This window comes from Thunnus albacares, chromosome 2 (assembly GCF_914725855.1).
Source record: "Thunnus albacares chromosome 2, fThuAlb1.1, whole genome shotgun sequence".
Lineage (NCBI taxonomy): Eukaryota > Metazoa > Chordata > Actinopteri > Scombriformes > Scombridae > Thunnus > Thunnus albacares.
In genome coordinates this window covers 7712690-7729112 of record NC_058107.1, presented here as the reverse complement: position 1 = coordinate 7729112, position 16423 = coordinate 7712690, and positions in this window count along the sequence as shown.

Here is a 16423-nt window from a genome sequence, read left to right as displayed (position 1 = left end):
CAACCCAACCAACAAAGGCAACGAGCACTAGCCAATCAGAGGCAGAGGAGGGCGGGTCATGACTTCGCCATCCCAGGAAGAAAATTTGGCGCACTGTTTATTAAGGCCCGAGCGCTGACCAGCGCGAAGCCCTCTTGTATCCAAAGGAATTATTATTATTAGGGCCTGAGCGCTGACCAGCGCGAAGCCCTCTTGTATCCAAAGGAATTATTATTATTAGGGCCTGAGCGCTGACCAGCGCGAAGCCCTCTTGTATCCAAAGGAATTATTATTAGGGCCAGAGCGCTGCCCAGCGCGAGGCCCTCTTGTTTCCAAAGGAATTATTATTATTATTATTATTATTATTATTATTAGGGCCCGAGCACCGACCGGTGCAAAGCCCTATTGAAACTGAAGGAGTTATTAGGGCCCGAGCACCGACCGGTGCGAAGCCCTATTGAAACTGAAGGAGTTATTATTATTATTATTATTATTATTAGGGCCCGAGCACCGACCGGTGCGAAGCCCTATTGAAACTGAAGGAATTATTATTAGGGCCCGAGCACCGACCGGTGCGAAGCCCTATTGAAACTGAAGGAATTATTATTATTAGGGCCCGAGCACCGACCGGTGCGAAGCCCTATTGAAACTGAAGGAGTTATTATTATTAGGGCCCGAGCACCGACCGGTGCGAAGCCCTATTGAAACTGAAGAAGTTATTATTATTATTATTAGGGCCCGAGCACCGACCGGTGCGAAGCCCTATTGAAACTGAAGGAATTATTATTAGGGCCCGAGCACCGACCGGTGCGAAGCCCTATTGAAACTGAAGGAATTATTAGGGCCCGAGCACCGACCGGTGCGAAGCCCTATTGAAACTGAAGGAATTATTATTAGGGCCCGAGCGCTGACCAGCGCGAAGCCCTCTTGTTTCCAAAGGAATTATTATTATTATTATTATTATTAGGGCCCGAGCGCTGACCAGCGCGAAGCCCTCTTGTTTCCAAAGGAATTATTATTATTATTATTATTATTAGGGCCCGAGCACCGACCGGTGCGAAGCCCTATTGAAACTGAAGGAGTTATTATTATTATTATTATTATTATTAGGGCCCGAGCACCGACCGGTGCGAAGCCCTATTGAAACTGAAGGAATTATTATTAGGGCCCGAGCACCGACCGGTGCGAAGCCCTATTGAAACTGAAGGAATTATTATTATTAGGGCCCGAGCACCGACCGGTGCGAAGCCCTATTGAAACTGAAGGAGTTATTATTATTAGGGCCCGAGCACCGACCGGTGCGAAGCCCTATTGAAACTGAAGGAGTTATTATTATTATTATTAGGGCCCGAGCACCGACCGGTGCGAAGCCCTATTGAAACTGAAGGAATTATTATTAGGGCCCGAGCACCGACCGGTGCGAAGCCCTATTGAAACTGAAGGAATTATTAGGGCCCGAGCACCGACCGGTGCGAAGCCCTATTGAAACTGAAGGAATTATTATTAGGGCCCGAGCGCTGACCAGCGCGAAGCCCTCTTGTTTCCAAAGGAATTATTATTATTATTATTATTATTAGGGCCCGAGCGCTGACCAGCGCGAAGCCCTCTTGTTTCCAAAGGAATTATTATTATTATTATTATTATTAGGGCCCGAGCGCTGACCAGCGCGAAGCCCTCTTGTTTCCAAAGGAATTATTATTATTATTATTATTATTATTATTATTATTATTATTATTATTCTTATTATTATTATTATTATTGCGACTCTTTGACCTCAAATAACTTCTACAAACGTGTACCAAAACTCACCGAAATTGGCGTGCGCGTCAGTTCTGGTGAAAATCGCAGATTTTATGCGTCTCGCAAAAAATGCGGGGAAAAATGGCTCGACAGCGCCACCTAGAAAATTAAGAATAGCGAGCCCCACGATACAGATGGTCGTAGAACAATGAAATTTGGTGTGCTTATATATCATGACCAGACGCACCAAAAAGTCTCTTGGAGCCATACCCTAAATCCAACAGGAAGTCAGCCATTTTGGTTCAAAGTTGCGATTTTCAGGCCAATTTTGCCGTTTTTAGCCCGCGTACTTTAACGAACTCCTCCTAGGGATTTGACCTGAGCAACTTGAAATTCGGTCAGTATCATCTACAGACCTGGGAGATGAAAAGTTATCAAAACGGTGAGTTTTCGACATTGTTGAGGGGGTGTGGTCGGGCGGCGAATTTCGATCCTTCGCCGTGAAAATTCAAACAGCCATAACTCCGGCATACATGATCCTAAGAGACCCAAACCTTTTGTGCTTGGAAAGAGTCCCGTCCTGAACACATCCATGTGTCAATATTGGATGTAAGTCATAGCGCCACCTACTGGCAACAGGAAGTTACATGTTTTACACTTTGACGCTCTGTGGGTGGCACGGTGATGGGATCCACCTCAAATTTACTCAGAATAGCCTTAAGACCTTGGAGATGGTACATTATGAAGTTGGTGACTTTTCGTGGAAAGGTGTTGCCATGACGACGCGGCGAATTTCGATGTCTCGCCATGAAATTTCAAAGCCTTATAACTTGACTCCGCATGGTCTGATCTTTTCCAAATTTCATATTCTTGTTAAGAGTCCCGGTCTGAACACATTTTCAGGCCCATATTTAGTGAGAGTCATAGCGCCACCTACTGGCAACAGGAAGTATCATGCGTCGTTCTTTGTTGTATTACTCCTAGGAAATTTGGCCGATGCATCTGAAATTGACTCAGCTAAGATGTAAGACCTTGGTGATGCTACATTGGGCAGGTCATGACCCATGACCAAACGCCGTTGCCATGGCGACACATCCTTCGCCATGAAATACGATGCTGTATTTTAGGGATAAAGGATGGGTCTAGAGTCACGAAACTTGGCACACATGTCTGGAGCGACATCAGCTAAAATCCTGGATAGGTCATTTGCATAGACGTGACAATATGGCTCAACAGCGCCCCCTTGAAAATTTCAAAATTGTAGCCCCGCCTTTCAGATTAACGTACAAAACTGATATTCGGGAGGTATATGTATCATGTCAAGATGCACAAAAAAGCCTCTTGGAGCCATATTGTAAGTCCTACAGGAAGTCGGCCATCTTGATAAAAGTGGTCATTTTTCGCGTTTTTTTGACCATTTCGCATACCTTGTATTTTAACGAACTCCTCCTACAGAATTCATCGTAACGACTTCAAAATCAGTGTGTGTCATCTGCACTAGTGTGCGATCAAAAGTTATCAAAAGATTTAGTTATCATTGAAGCGTGTGGCCGTGGCGTGGCGTTGAGTTTTGATGTTTCGCCATGACAGGCGAAATTGCTATAAGTTTAGTGTAAATGCTGGAGTCTACACCAAACTTTACATGTTTGATAAGACTCCCAGCCTGAACACATCTAAATAGCAATATTCAGTCAGTGATGAAAACTGGCTCCATAGCGCCCCCTACCACATTTCAATGCAGCAGCCCCTGCAGCAGGCAGAGTAGGTGATTGAGGATGTGACGTTAATCTCCCCTTGCACTGTCTGAAAACAGCCCAGGTCTGGGGACATCTATATGCCCCTGACAGAAGCTCTTCACCAGCGCCAAGCCCCGACATACGCAAGGACGCGAGGGCCCGATCATCGCTGCTTGCAGCTTTAATTATTATTATTATTATTATTATTCTTATTATTATTATTATTGCGACTCTTTGACCTCAAATAACTTCTACAAACGTGTACCAAAACTCACCGAAATTGGCGTGCGCGTCAGTTCTGGTGAAAATCGCAGATTTTATGCGTCTCGCAAAAAATGCGGGGAAAAATGGCTCGACAGCGCCACCTAGAAAATTAAGAAAAGCGAGCCCCACGATACAGATGGTCGTAGAACAATGAAATTTGGTGTGCTTATATATCATGACCAGACGCACCAAAAAGTCTCTTGGAGCCATACCCTAAGTCCAACAGGAAGTCGGCCATTTTGGTTCAAAGTTGCGTTTTTCAGGCCAATTTTGCCGTTTTTAGCCCGCGTACTTTAACGAACTCCTCCTAGGGATTTGACCTGAGCAACTTGAAATTCGGTCAGTATCATCTACAGACCTGGGAGATGAAAAGTTATCAAAACGGTGAGTTTTCGACATTGTTGAGGGGGTGTGGTCGGGCGGCGAATTTCGATCCTTCGCCGTGAAAATTCAAACAGCCATAACTCCGGCATGCACGATCCTAAGAGACCCAAACCTTTTGTGCTTGGAAAGAGTCCCGTCCTGAACACATCCATGTGTCAATATTGGATGTAAGTCATAGCGCCACCTACTGGCAACAGGAAGTTACATGTTTTACACTTTGACGCTCTGTGGGTGGCACGGTGATGGGATCCACCTCAAATTTACTCAGAATAGCCTAAAGACCTTGGAGATGGTGTATTATGAAGTTGGTGACTTTTCGTGGAAAGGTGTTGCCATGACGACGCGGCGAATTTCGATGTCTCGCCATGAAATTTCAAAGCCTTATAACTTGACTCCACATGGTCTGATCTTTTCCAAATTTCATATGCTTGTTAAGAGTCCCGGTCTGAACACATTTTCAGGCCCATATTTAGTGAGAGTCATAGCGCCACCTACTGGCAACAGGAAGTATCATGCGTCGTTCTTTGTTGTATTACTCCTAGGAAATTTGGCCGATGCATCTGAAATTGACTCAGCTAAGATGTAAGACCTTGGTGATGCTACATTGGGTAGGTCGTGACCCATGACCAAACGCCGTTGCCATGGCGACACATCCTTCGCCATGAAATACGATGCTGTATTTTAGGGATAAGGGATGGGTCTACAGTCACGAAACTTGGCACACATGTCTGGAGCGACACCAGCTAAAATCCTGGATAGGTCATTTGCATAGACGTGACAATATGGCTCAACAGCGCCCCCTTGAAAATTTCAAAATTGTAGCCCCGCCTTCCAGATGAACCTAGGAAAATGAAATTCGGGAGGCTAATGTATCATGTCAAGACGCACAAAAAAGCCTCTTGGAGCCATATCGTAAGTCCTACAGGAAGTCGGCCATCTTGATAAAAGTGGTCATTTTTCGCGTTTTTTTGACCATTTGGCATACCTTGTATTTTAACGAACTCCTCCTACAGAATTCATGGTAACGACTTCAAAATCAGTGTGTGTCATCTACAATAGTGTGTGATCAAAAGTTATCAAAACATTTACTTAGCATTGAAGCGTGTGGCCGTGGCGTGGCGTTGAGTTTTGATGTTTCGCCATGACAGGCGAAATTGCTATAAGTTTAGTGTAAATGCTGGAGTCTACACCAAACTTTACATGTTTGATAAGACTCCCAGCCTGAACACGTCTAAATAGCAATATTCAGTCAGTGATGAAAACTGGCTCCATAGCGCCCCCTACCACATTTCAATGCAGCAGCCCCTGCAGCAGGCAGAGTAGGTGATTGAGGATGTGACGTTAATTTCCCCTTGCACTGTCTGAAAACAGCTCAGGGGTCCGTTTCACAAAGCAGGTTCAACAAACTCTGAGTCTAATCCTGAACTCTGAGTTGATCTACTCTGAGATAGAAAACTCTGAGTTTCCGGTTCCAGAACAGCTGATTTGAGTCAGTTTAATCAACTCGGAGTAGTTTCACCTGGAGTTAAGCGCGTGCACCACAACTATAAAAAGCCAGCATCAATGGAGCCCCGATTCAACCAGTCACCATGGCAACGGGGAAGAGGATGGCTGCGTTTTTCGCCCCCCTAGAACTAGACATCTTAATTCGCTCATACGACGAGTTTGAGCATGTTTTCAGAAAGAAGTGCAACACCGCTGCAGCTGCAAAAGAGAGGGAGACGGCTGCTGCTCGGTCATTGCGTAAGTTTAAATGTAGTCCTTTGTAATCACAATAATATTACAGAGGAAAACTGCTTGAATGGTGGCCTATTAATTTATTTCATTTAGGTCCAAGCGCACTTGGCAGCAGTTTAGGATGAAATTTAAAAACATTGTTCAAACAGGTGAGACCTCGGCATAATCTCATGGGGGTACCTCATATTGATCATGTTTTACATTGTAAAGTAAATATTAAGTGGCTGTTTGACTGTGCAGTTGTTTTATCCCCAACATAATGCTGGTTTCACACACATAAATGTCTTCTCATCTACATCATGTTCTGTTAAATAATTAATCCTATTTAAACTAACACAGACTTCTACTCAGCCAACAGAAAGAAGGCAGATGCCCGTAAAACGGGTGGTGGTCCAGCACCGCCACCTCTAACGGAGGCAGAGGAGCTGGCCCTAAGCCAGAATTTAGGAAGGCCAGTGGCTGGCTCCGACATTGTACAAAAAACTTTTGCAAACCATTTGCAAAGAAACGCAGCGCAACACACAATATCTGCTGGGATGTGAGAGCATGACTACGATTGGTAATGTTGCAAATGTAAAGACGGCTTAGGTTGTGTATGTAGATGATGGACTGTGACGTGAAATGGTACCGCTCAAAAAGATAATGGCTGGAAATGCTAGAACATCTATGCGTGGTCTGATAACCATCTCTCGACGAATATTTAATTCTCTGCGCAGTAATGCTGCACCTTCATCCACGGGATCGTTATCAAAAGGACATGCCATGTTAGTGAAAAAAAGTCGCCACTTACTGTGCCTAATGGACTTCTAATATACTGACTCTGATTTTTTTTTTTAATTTATTTTTTTTTTTTAATGATTTCTTTAAATGACAGACGGCAGAACTAGGCTACGCCAAAACTCGCCTGCTGCCTGAATGAATGAGGAAATCAAATGGAGTGTGTGGCTCTGAAAGAGGGCGGAGACTGAGAGAAACTCGAGGTTCATTGAGAAAAACCTGGTCCCGACCAGGTTAGATTCATAGAGTCTGTTGCTACGGTAACTGACCGAGAGCTTAAGTTACCCCTCTCTCTGAAACAGGCTAGAGTTATCCCTCTTTCTCTGGTTTGAGTTACCTCCCTTTTTGAAACGGAAAACTCAGAGTTTCCCTCATTTCAGGGTTAACAGACTCTGCGTTTTCACTAAACCTGCTTTGTAAAACGGACCCCAGGTCTGGGGACATCTATATGCCCGTGACAGAAGCCCTTCACCAGCGCCGAGCCCCGACATACGCAAGGACGCGAGGGCCCGATCATCGCTGCTTGCAGCTTTAATTATTAGGGCCCGAGCGCTGACCAGCGCGAAGCCCTCTTGTTTCCAAAGGAATTATTATTATTATTATTAGGGCCCGAGCGCTGACCAGCGCGAAGCCCTCTTGTTTCCAAAGGAATTATTATTATTATTATTATTATTATTATTATTATTCTTATTATTATTATTATTGCGACTCTTTGACCTCAAATAACTTCTACAAACGTGTACCAAAACTCACCGAAATTGGCGTGCGCGTCAGTTCTGGTGAAAATCGCAGATTTTATGCGTCTCGCAAAAAATGCGGGGAAAAATGGCTCGACAGCGCCACCTAGAAAATTAAGAAAAGCGAGCCCCACGATACAGATGGTCGTAGAACAATGAAATTTGGTGTGCTTATATATCATGACCAGACGCACCAAAAAGTCTCTTGGAGCCATACCCTAAATCCAACAGGAAGTCGGCCATTTTGGTTCAAAGTTGCGATTTTCAGGCCAATTTTGCCGTTTTTAGCCCGCGTACTTTAACGAACTCCTCCTAGGGATTTGACCTGAGCAACTTGAAATTCGGTCAGTATCATCTACAGACCTGGGAGATGAAAAGTTATCAAAACGGTGAGTTTTCGACATTGTTGAGGGGGTGTGGTCGGGCGGCGAATTTCGATCCTTCGCCGTGAAAATTCAAACAGCCATAACTCCGGCATGCACGATCCTAAGAGACCCAAACCTTTTGTGCTTGGAAAGAGTCCCGTCCTGAACACATCCATGTGTCAATATTGGATGTAAGTCATAGCGCCACCTACTGGCAACAGGAAGTTACATGTTTTACACTTTGACGCTCTGTGGGTGGCACGGTGATGGGATCCAGCTCAAATTTACTCAGAATAGCCTAAAGACCTTGGAGATGGTACATTATGAAGTTGGTGACTTTTCGTGGAAAGGTGTTGCCATGACGACGCGGCGAATTTCGATGTCTCGCCATGAAATTTCAAAGCCTTATAACTTGACTCCACATGGTCTGATCTTTTCCAAATTTCATATTCTTGTTAAGAGTCCCGGTCTGAACACATTGTCAGGCCCATATTTAGTGAGAGTCATAGCGCCACCTACTGGCAACAGGAAGTATCATGCGTCGTTCTTTGTTGTATTACTCCTAGGAAATTTGGCCGATGCATCTGAAATTGACTCAGCTAAGATGTAAGACCTTGGTGATGCTACATTGGGCAGGTCATGACCCATGACCAAACGCCGTTGCCATGGCGACACATCCTTCGCCATGAAATACGATGCTGTATTTTAGGGATAAAGGATGGGTCTACAGTCACGAAACTTGGCACACATGTCTGGAGCGACACCAGCTAAAATCCTGGATAGGTCATTTGCATAGACATGACAAAATGGCTCAACAGCGCCCCCTTGAAAATTTCAAAATTGCAGCCCCGCCTTCCAGATTAACGTAGAAAGATGAAATTCACAGGGCACATGTATAATGTCAACACGCACAAAAAAGCCTCTTGAAGCCTTATTGTAAGTCGAACAGGAAGTCGGCCATCTTGAAAAAAATGGTACATTTTCGCCTTTTCTTGGCCATTTCGCATACCTTGTATTTTAAAGAACTCCTCCTACAGAATCCATGGTAAGGACTTCAAAATCAGTGTGTGTCATCTAGACTAGTGTATGATCATGATGGTTTGGCCGTGGCGTGGCGTTGACATTTGCTGTTTCGCCATGACAGAGGAAATTGATATAACTTGAGTGTACACGGTTGGATCTGCCTCAAACTTTACACAACAAGTCACTGACAAAAGCCCTTCGACTGAGCGTCACTTGGACATGCGCTGGGGTGCGAGGGCCCGATCATCGCTGCTTGCAGCTTTAATTATTATTATTATTATTATTATTATTATTATTATTATTATTGCGACTCTTTGACCTCAAATAACTTCTACAAACGTGTACCAAAACTCACCGAAATTGGCGTGCGCATCAGTTCTGGTGAAAATCGCAGATTTTATGCGTCTCGCAAAAAATGCGGGGAAAAATGGCTCGACAGCGCCACCTAGAAAATTAAGAAAAGCGAGCCCCACGATACAGATGGTCGTAGAACAATGAAATTTGGTGTGCTTATATATCATGACCAGACGCACCAAAAAGTCTCTTGGAGCCATACCCTAAATCCAACAGGAAGTCGGCCATTTTGGTTCAAAGTTGCCATTTTCAGGCCAATTTTGCCGTTTTTAGCCCGCGTACTTTAACGAACTCCTCCTAGGGATTTGACCTGAGCAACTTGAAATTCGGTCAGTATCATCTACAGACCTGGGAGATGAAAAGTTATCAAAACGGTGAGTTTTCGACATTGTTGAGGGGGTGTGGTCGGGCGGCGAATTTCGATCCTTCGCCGTGAAAATTCAAACAGCCATAACTCCGGCATGCACGATCCTAAGAGACCCAAACCTTTTGTGCTTGGAAAGAGTCCCGTCCTGAACACATCCATGTGTCAATATTGGATGTAAGTCATAGCGCCACCTACTGGCAACAGGAAGTTACATGTTTTACACTTTGACGCTCTGTGGGTGGCACGGTGATGGGATCCACCTCAAATTTACTCAGAATAGCCTAAAGACCTTGGAGATGGTATATTATGAAGTTGGTGACTTTTCGTGGAAAGGTGTTGCCATGACGACGCGGCGAATTTCGATGTCTCGCCATGAAATTTCAAAGCCTTATAACTTGACTCCACATGGTCTGATCTTTTCCAAATTTCATATGCTTGTTAAGAGTCCCGGTCTGAACACATTGTCAGGCCCATATTTAGTGAGAGTCATAGCGCCACCTACTGGCAACAGGAAGTATCATGCGTCGTTCTTTGTTGTATTACTCCTAGGAAATTTGGCCGATGCATCTGAAATTGACTCAGCTAAGATGTAAGACCTTGGTGATGCTACATTGGGTAGGTCGTGACCCATGACCAAACGCCGTTGCCATGGCGACACATCCTTCGCCATGAAATACGATGGTGTATTTTAGGGATAAGGGATGGGTCTACAGTCACGAAACTTGGCACACATGTCTGGAGCGACACCAGCTAAAATCCTGGATAGGTCATTTGCATAGACGTGACAATATGGCTCAACAGCGCCCCCTTGAAAATTTCAAAATTGTAGCCCCGCCTTCCAGATGAACCTAGGAAAATGAAATTCGGGAGGCTAATGTATCATGTCAAGACGCACAAAAAAGCCTCTTGGAGCCATATCGTAAGTCCTACAGGAAGTCGGCCATCTTGATAAAAGTGGTCATTTTTCGCGTTTTTTTGACCATTTGGCATACCTTGTATTTTAACGAACTCCTCCTACAGAATTCATGGTAACGACTTCAAAATCAGTGTGTGTCATCTACACTAGTGTGTGATCAAAAGTTATCAAAACATTTACTTAGCATTGAAGCGTGTGGCCGTGGCGTGGCGTTGAGTTTTGATGTTTCGCCATGACAGGCGAAATTGCTATAAGTTTAGTGTAAATGCTGGAGTCTACACCAAACTTTACATGTTTGATAAGACTCCCAGCCTGAACACGTCTAACTAGCAATATTCAGTCAGTGATGAAAACTGGCTCCATAGCGCCCCCTACCACATTTCAATGCAGCAGCCCCTGCAGCAGGCAGAGTAGGTGATTGAGGATGTGACGTTAATTTCCCCTTGCACTGTCTGAAAACAGCTCAGGGGTCCGTTTCACAAAGCAGGTTCAACAAACTCTGAGTCTAATCCTGAACTCTGAGTTGATCTACTCTGAGATAGAAAACTCTGAGTTTCCGGTTCCAGAACAGCTGATTTGAGTCAGTTTAATCAACTCGGAGTAGTTTCACCTGGAGTTAAGCGCGTGCACCACAACTATAAAAAGCCAGCATCAATGGAGCCCCGATTCAACCAGTCACCATGGCAACGGGGAAGAGGATGGCTGCGTTTTTCGCCCCCCTAGAACTAGACATCTTAATTCGCTCATACGACGAGTTTGAGCATGTTTTCAGAAAGAAGTGCAACACCGCTGCAGCTGCAAAAGAGAGGGAGACGGCTGCTGCTCGGTCATTGCGTAAGTTTAAATGTAGTCCTTTGCAATCACAATAATATTACAGAGGAAAACTGCTTGAATGGTGGCCTATTAATTTATTTCATTTAGGTCCAAGCGCACTTGGCAGCAGTTTAGGATGAAATTTAAAAACATTGTTCAAACAGGTGAGACCTCGGCATAATCTCATGGGGGAACCTCATTTTCATCATGTTTTACATTGTAAAGTAAATATTAAGTGGCTGTTTGACTGTGCAGTTGTTTTATCCCCAACATAATGCTGGTTTCACACACATAAATGTCTTCTCATCTACATCATGTTCTGTTAAATAATTAATCCTATTTAAACTAACACAGACTTCTACTCAGCCAACAGAAAGAAGGCAGATGTCCGTAAAACGGGTGGTGGTCCAGCACCGCCACCTCTAACGGAGGCAGAGGAGCTGGCCCTAAGCCAGAACATAGGAAGGCCAGTGGCTGGCCCCGACACTGTACAAAAAAACTTCCGTTTGCAAAGAAACGCAGCGCAACACACAATATCTGCTGGGATGTGAGAGCATGATTACGATTGGTAATGTTGCAAATGTAAAGACGGCTTAGGTTGTGTATGTAGATGATGGACTGTGACGTGAAATGGTACCGCTCAAAAAGATAATGGCTGGAAATGCTAGAACATCTATGCGTGGTCTGATAACCATCTCTCGACGAATATTTAATTCTCTGCGCAGTAATGCTGCACCTTCATCCACGGGATCGTTATCAAAAGGACATGCCATGTTAGTGAAAAAAAGTCGCCACTTACTGTGCCTAATGGACTTCTAATATACTGACTCTGATTTTTTTTTTAATTTATTTATTTTTTTTAATGATTTCTTTAAATGACAGACGGCAGAACTAGGCTACGCCAAAACTCGCCTGCTGCCTGAATGAATGAGGAAATCAAATGGAGTGTGTGGCTCTGAAAGAGGGCGGAGACTGAGAGAAAGTCGAGGTTCATTGAGAAAAACCTGGTCCCGACCAGGTTAGATTCATAGAGTCTGTTGCTACGGTAACTGACCGAGAGCTTAAGTTACCCCTCTCTGTGAAACAGGCTAGAGTTATCCCTCTTTCTCTGGTTTGAGTTACCTCCCTTTTTGAAACGGAAAACTCAGAGTTTCCCTCATTTCAGGGTTAACAAACTCTGAGTTTTCACTAAACCTGCTTTGTAAAACGGACCCCAGGTCTGGGGACATCTATATGCCCGTGACAGAAGCCCTTCACCAGTGCCGAGCCCCGACATACGCAAGGACGCGAGGGCCCGATCATCGCTGCTTGCAGCTTTAATTAGGGCCCGAGCACCGACCGGTGCGAAGCCCTATTGAAACTGAAGGAGTTATTATTATTATTATTATTCCTCCGAAACAAACGCATTTTTGAGGGCCTAAACATGCACGAAAACTCATGAAAATTTGCACAGATGTCAGGACTAGCGAAAATTTAGATATTTTATGGGTCTCGAAATAAAGCGGGACAAAATGGCTCGACAGCGCCACCTAGAATTGACCCCCTCGATACAGATTGTCGTAGGAGAACGAAATTCGGTATGCATATGTATCATGACCAGACGCACCAAAAAGTCTCAAGGACACATAGCCTAACTCCAACAGGAAGTCGGCCATTTTGTATCAAAGTTGAAATTTTGTCATTTCCAGCCCGCATACTTTAACGAACTCCTCCTAGAGATTTGACCCCAGGACTTTCAAATTCGGTCCGTATCATCTACAGGCATAGGAGATTAAAAGTTATTAAAACAATTCTCATTAGTCTTTCCTAGGGGGCGTGGCTGGGCGGCGAATTTCGATCCTTCGCCATGAAAAATGAAACGGCTATAACTCCGGCATACATGATCCTAAGAGAGCCAAACCTTTTGTGCTTCATAAGAGTCCCGCCCTGAACGGGTCCATGTGACAATACAGGATATGAGTCATAGCGCCACCTCCTGGCAACAGGAAGTTACATGTTTTACGCTCTGACGCCCTGTGGGCAGCACGGTGATGGAATCCAGCTGAAATTTACAGAGAATAGCCTCAAGACCTTGGAGATCTTATATTATGAAGTTGGTGACCCTTCGTCGAAAGGTGTTGCCATGGCGACGCGGCGAATTTCGATGTGACGCCATGAAATTTCAATGCCTTATAACTTGACTCCACGTGGTCTGATCTTTTCCAAATTTCATATGCTTGTTAAGAGTCCCGATCTGAACACATGTTCAGTCTCATATTTAGCCAAAGTCATAGCGCCACCTACTGGCAACAGGAAGTATCATGCGTCGTACTTTGTCTAATTACTCCTAGGAAATTTGGCTGATGCACCTGAAATTAAGTCAGCTAATAAACGAGACCTTGGTGATGCTACATTTGGCAGCTCATGACCCAAAACGGAATGCTGTTACCATGGCGACACATCCTTCGCCATGAAATACGATACTGTTTTTCAGGGAGAAGGGATTGCTCTACAGTCATGAAACTTGACACACATGTCTAGAGTGATGTCAGCTAAAATCCTGTGTGGTCGCTTTGAATGGGCGTGGCAAAATGGCTCAACAGCGCCCCCTTTAAAAAATGAAACGGCTATAACTCCGGCATACATGATCCTAAGAGAGCCAAACCTTTTGTGCTTCATAAGAGTCCCGCCCTGAACGGGTCCATGTGACAATACAGGATATGAGTCATAGCGCCACCTCCTGGCAACAGGAAGTTACATGTTTTACGCTCTGACGCCCTGTGGGCAGCACGGTGATGGAATCCAGCTGAAATTTACAGAGAATAGCCTCAAGACCTTGGAGATCTTATATTATGAAGTTGGTGACCCTTCGTCGAAAGGTGTTGCCATGGCGACGCGGCGAATTTCGATGTGACGCCATGAAATTTCAATGCCTTATAACTTGACTCCACGTGGTCTGATCTTTTCCAAATTTCCTATGCTTGTTAAGAGTCCCGATCTGAACACATGTTCAGTCTCATATTTAGCCAAAGTCATAGCGCCACCTACTGGCAACAGGAAGTATCATGCGTCGTACTTTGTCTAATTACTCCTAGGAAATTTGGCTGATGCACCTGAAATTAAGTCAGCTAATAAACGAGACCTTGGTGATGCTACATTTGGCAGCTCATGACCCAAAACTGAATGCTGTTACCATGGCGACACATCCTTCGCCATGAAATACGATACTGTTTTTCAGGGAGAAGGGATTGCTCTACAGTCATGAAACTTGACACACATGTCTAGAGTGATGTCAGCTAAAATCCTATGTGGTCGCTTTGAATGGGCGTGGCAAAATGGCTCAACAGCGCCCCCTTTAAAATTTCAAAATTGCAGCCCCGCCTTCCAGATTAACGTAGAAAGATGAAATTCACAGGGCACATGTATAATGTCAACACGCACAAAAAAGCCTCTTGAAGCCTTATTGTAAGTCGAACAGGAAGTCGGCCATCTTGAAAAAAATGGTACATTTTCGCCTTTTCTTGGCCATTTCGCATACCTTGTATTTTAAAGAACTCCTCCTATAGAATCCATGGTAAGGACTTAAAAATCAGTGTGTGTCATCTAGACTAGTGTATGATCATGATGGTTTGGCCGTGGCGTGGCGTTGAGTTTTGATGTTTCGCCATGACAGAGGAAATTGATATAACTTGAGTGTACACGGTTGGATCTGCCTCAAACTTTACACAACAAGTCACTGACAAAAGCCCTTCGACTGAGCGTCACTTCGACATGCGCTGGGGTGCGAGGGCCCGATCATCGCTGCTTGCAGCTTTAATTCTTATTATTATTATTATTATTGCGACTCTTTGACCTCAAATAACTTCTACAAACGTGTACCAAAACTCACCAAAATTGGCGTGCGCGTCAGTTCTGGTGAAAATCGCAGATTTTATGCGTCTCGCAAAAAATGCGGGGAAAAATGGCTCGACAGCGCCACCTAGAAAATTAAGAAAAGCGAGCCCCACGATACAGATCGTCGTAGAACAATGAAATTTGGTGTGCTTATATATCATGACCAGACGCACCAAAAAGTCTCTTGGAGCCATACCCTAAATCCAACAGGAAGTCGGCCATTTTGGTTCAAAGTTGCCATTTTCAGGCCAATTTTGCCGTTTTTAGCCCGCGTACTTTAACGAACTCCTCCTAGGGATTTGACCTGAGCAACTTGAAATTCGGTCAGTATCATCTGCAGACCTGGGAGATGAAAAGTTATCAAAACGGTGAGTTTTCGACATTGTTGAGGGGGTGTGGTCGGGCGGCGAATTTCGATCCTTCGTCATGAAAATTCAAACAGCCATAACTCCGGCATGCACGATCCTAAGAGACCCAAACCTTTTGTGCTTGGAAAGAGTCCCGTCCTGAACACATCCATGTGTCAATATTGGATGTAAGTCATAGCGCCACCTACTGGCAACAGGAAGTTACATGTTTTACACTTTGACGCTCTGTGGGTGGCACGGTGATGGGATCCACCTCAAATTTACTCAGAATAGCCTAAAGACCTTGGAGATGGTATATTATGAAGTTGGTGACTTTTCGTGGAAAGGTGTTGCCATGACGACGCGGCGAATTTCGATGTCTCGCCATGAAATTTCAAAGCCTTATAACTTGACTCCACATGGTCTGATCTTTTCCAAATTTCATATGCTTGTTAAGAGTCCCGGTCTGAACACATTTTCAGGCCCATATTTAGTGAGAGTCATAGCGCCACCTACTGGCAACAGGAAGTATCATGCGTCGTTCTTTGTTGTATTACTCCTAGGAAATTTGGCCGATGCATCTGAAATTGACTCAGCTAAGATGTAAGACCTTGGTGATGCTACATTGGGTAGGTCATGACCCATGACCAAACGCCGTTGTCATGGCGACACATCCTTCGCCATGAAATACGATGGTGTATTTTAGGGATAAGGGATGGGTCTACAGTCACGAAACTTGGCACACATGTCTGGAGCGACACCAGCTAAAATCCTGGATAGGTCATTTGCATAGACGTGACAATATGGCTCAACAGCGTCCCCTTGAAAATTTCAAAATTGTAGCCCCGCCTTCCAGATGAACGTAGGAAAATGAAATTCGGGAGGCTTATGTATCATGTCAAGACGCACAAAAAAGCCTCTTGGAGCCATATTGTAAGTCCTACAGGAAGTCGGCCATCTTGATAAAAGTGGTCATTTTTCGCGTTTTTTTGACCATTTCGCATACCTTGT